The 4,117-nt window shown below is 40.7% G+C and overlaps 1 non-coding gene across 1 annotated transcript; it reads left to right on the top strand.

Moving 5' to 3' along the window:
• Nucleotides 1-3,231: 3,231 nt before the first annotated feature.
• LOC139179086 (U6 spliceosomal RNA) lies at nucleotides 3,232-3,337 on the top strand. The gene has a single exon (XR_011563496.1). It is a non-coding gene; the product is annotated as a U6 spliceosomal RNA (small nuclear RNA).
• The last annotated feature ends 780 nt before the right edge of the window (nucleotides 3,338-4,117 follow it).

A 4,117-nucleotide genomic window follows, 5' to 3' on the forward strand; every position in this document is an offset into this window, starting at 1 on the left:
ATCCTTGCAACATTACCCTTCACTCAGCATTGATCTCTTTTTAGCCACCAGGTAGATATTGTTAATGTCACCCAGGTATTTATGGTATAAACCTCACAGGTCTCCAGACTCTAGACCCAGAGGGAGTCAGTGGGATTCAATGGATGCACAAGCTCTCCTGGGTGAGTAGTCCCCTCAGGACTCTATGGTTTGTTCTGTACTGCATGGTCCTTGTCTCCAAGTTCCAGAGGCAATTAAGATTCCTCCACTGCCCTTATGAGAACTGAAGACCCAAGGAGTCTTAAGCAATACTTGCTGCAGATTAAGTTTCTTCCATGGAGTCTTGATCAAACCCTTTGGTAATTAACACAAATGTGGACATCCTAGACCCATATAGACAGAGATGATGATGATGACAATTGTTAATACAATTTCCACAGAGCTAAAATCAATGTCATCATGGATTGTGTTAGGCTGCATGTAAAACAAAACTTCCAGATGTTCAAGCTGGATTTAGAAAAGGCAGAGGAACCAGAGATAAATTGCCAACATCTGTTGGATCATCGAAAAAGCAAGAGAGTTCCAGAAAAACATCTACTTCTGTTTTATTGACTATGACAAAGTCTTTGACTGTGTGGATCACAACAAACTGTGGAAAATTCTTCAAGAGATGGGATTACCATACAACCTGACCTGCCTCCTGAGAAATCTGTATGCAGATCAGGAAGCAAAACAGTTAGAAATGGACATGGAACAGCAGACTGACTTCATATAGAAAAAAGAGTACGTCAAGGCTATATATTGTCACCCTGCTTATTTAACTTCTATGCAGAGTACATCATGAGAAACGCTGGGCTGGATGAAGCACAAGCTGGAATCAAGATTGCCAGGAGAAATATCAATAACCTCAGATATGCAGATGATATGACCATTATGGCAGAAAGTGAAGAAGAACTAAAGATCCTCTTGATGAAAGTGAAAGAGGAGAGAGAAAAAATTGGCTTAACACTCAACATTCAGAAAATGAAGATCATGGCATCTGGTCCCATCACTTCATGGGAAATAGATGGGGAAGCAATGGAAATAGTGAGAGACTTTATTTCTGGAGGCTCCCAAATCACTGCAGATTGTGACTGCAGCCTTGAAATTAAAAGACACTTGCTCTTTGGAAGAAAAGTTATGACCAACCTAGACAGCATATTAAACAGCAGAGACATTACTTTACCAACAAAGGTCTGTCTTGTCAAAGCTATGGTTTTTCTAGTAGTCATGTATTCATGTGAGAGTTGGACTGTGAAGAAAGCTGAGCACCGAAGAATTGATGCTTTTGAACTGTGGTGTTGGAAAAGACTCTTGAGAGTCCCTTGGACTGCAAGGAGATCCAACCACTCCATCCTAAAGGAAATCAGTCCTGAATATTCATTGGAAGGACAGATGCTGAAGCTGAAACTTCAATAATCTGGCCACCTGATGCGAAGAACTGACTCATTGGAAAAGACCCTGTTGCTGGGAGGGATTGAAGGCAGGAGGAGAAGGGGACAACAGAGGATGAGATAGTTGGATGGCATCACCAACTCGATGGACATGGGTTTGAGTAGGTTCCGGGAGTTACTGATGGACAGGGAGGCCTGGCGTGCTTCAGTCCATGGGGTTGCAAAGAGTTGGACACGACTGTGTGACTGAACTGAACTGAAAATAAAACTCGAGGAATATTGGTTTAAACAACTAAGGTTTTTTCTTTTCATATAATACATCTAGAGTTGGGCAATCTAAAGCTGGTACTAGGCCTCAATGATGCAATCTGGGACCCAAAGCCTATCTTCCTGCTCCATTATCATTCGTTTGCGGCCCTTGCCCCCATGCTTTCAAGATGAGTGGAGTATCTCCAAGCATCTGACAGGGAAGCACAGAGAGCAAAGAGATTTCACAAAATAAGTTTTTGCCTTTTTACTCGGAAGGAAAAGTCTCTCTAGGGAATTAAACTTACATTGACTTTGGCATCCCCTAGCTGCAAGGCAGTAGGGAAATGGAGAGTGACAGGCAACTAGTAGTGCTTACTAATCTTGCTATTTACTGGTCATTTTGTCATATACTCAGGACTTCCCTGGTGGCTCAGTAGTTAAAAAAATCTGCTCATAATGCAGGAGACCTGGGCCTGATCCCTGGGTCAGGAATATCCCATGGAGAAGGAAATGGTTACCCACTCCAGGATTCTTGCCTGGAGAATTCCATGGACAGAGGATGTTGGTGGGCTACAGTCCATGGGGTCACAAAGAGTCAGACACAACTGACTAACAGTTGTCATATATTTTACATACTTACCATCTCTTACATAACCCGGTGACCATTTTCTAGACAATGAAACTGAGAGTCAAAGACTTTTCGTAACTTAACTAAGAAAATGGTATATCAATGATTTGAATCCAGGTCAACTTGATTAATAGCAGCAACAACAACAATAATAATAATAGCTAAGATCAGCTAAATTCAATCTAATGCTTGCTATGTGTCAGATATCCCTCTATATGTTTTATATGCACAGACTTACTTCCTCCTCATAGAAACCCTCTGAGGAAAGCATTTTTATTATCTTTATTGTCATATGAGGAAACCAAGTTTCAGAGAAGTTAAGAAACTTGGGTAGAGTCACTCAGGTTATATGAAGTGAAATTGAGTTTAACCCAGTTCTGTTGTGAATCCTTAGTTTTTGACTACCCACTATGCAGCTGGTGAAAAATCAGATCCCTCAAACTGAACATTACCACCATCTTACATGGGGAATAGAGGCACCAAGCAAACAAGGCAATAGTTAAATGTCAATAAGGCAAATATCAATACTCCAACTTAGAAGAATTAAATAGAGAAGACATGTGAAAATGGAACCTGAAGATTCCAGAAATAGTAAGAAAATGAGTAAGGTCCAAGATGGTGTTTAAGCATATGCCAGAATATCCACTTAATATTTTTCCCTGATAGGAAGGCCTTCTTTCTCTACACTGGTGTGTACTCTTGATGAAGTCACAAGGAAATATCTACCACAGGAGATGACCATTGCTCATTGCCTGCCCAACAACCATTCTCTATTCTTTACTAATGGAACTTCCCATTTTACTAAGGGCAGGAATAGGCTCAGTTAAAATGATTCACTTCCATAGACTTCCTTGCCTCTATGGGCTGGCCATATGACCCAAGATTGTCCAATGTCTTTTGCTTAGGGCTTGCTGAAAAGTTATTGATTGTTGCTAAAAAAATACAAGCTTGGGCTTGCTTTGGCAATACTAAAAATGGAACAATATGGAGAGTAGCATGGCCCTTGTGCAAGGATGACATACATATTTCTGAAGTGTTCTGTATTTTGCAGAGTTCTCAGAAGATCTGATATTTCACTGGCTAATACCAAGAGAACAAATGAGTTAAAGCACAACGGGTATACCTGTGGCGGATTCATTTTGATGTTTGGCAAAACTAATACAATATTGTAAAGTTTAAAAATAAAATTAAATTAAAAAAAAAAGAATCAAATATTAAAACTGTGATTTTTTTTTTTCTTCACCAAAAGGAGAGAGAGAGAAAGACAGAGGAGGAGGGAGACAAGCTCTACTGGCTCATGTGTGCATGCCTGCTCAGTCACATCAGTCGTGTCCAACTCTTTGCAACCCTATGGACTGTTGCCCTCCATGCATTTTCCCTTTATTCATTCTTCTTCTCCCTGCCTGAACGTAGTTGTGATGTCCAGTGGGGCAGCAACCATCTCATGAGCCTGGGGATTATAAGTTCTTGCTAAGGATGGCACAGCAGAAAGATAAACAGCTGCTTAACTGTCAAGTCCCTAATAGGTTTGAGAAGTCTCTGTACCAGCCTAAGCTTGCCTATCTCTGGATTTGTGATGATTTACAAAAAATAAACTTCTATTTAATTAAGCTGCAGTAGCTTTATTGTTGCTGTTGTTATTGTTACAGGAAGCTGAAGACAATACCAACTGATAGAGGTAGGCTCACTATTCTCCCCTTTGATTAGGTTTATTCTTTGTTTACTACCAAAGTTATCTTCAGCATCAGTTCAGTTCAGTTCAGTTGCTCAGTCGTGTCCGACTCTCTGTGTCCCCATGAATCGCAGCACACCAGGCCTCCCTGTCCAT

This window comes from Bos indicus, chromosome 2, assembly GCF_029378745.1.
Source record: "Bos indicus isolate NIAB-ARS_2022 breed Sahiwal x Tharparkar chromosome 2, NIAB-ARS_B.indTharparkar_mat_pri_1.0, whole genome shotgun sequence".
Classification (NCBI taxonomy): Eukaryota; Metazoa; Chordata; class Mammalia; order Artiodactyla; family Bovidae; genus Bos; species Bos indicus.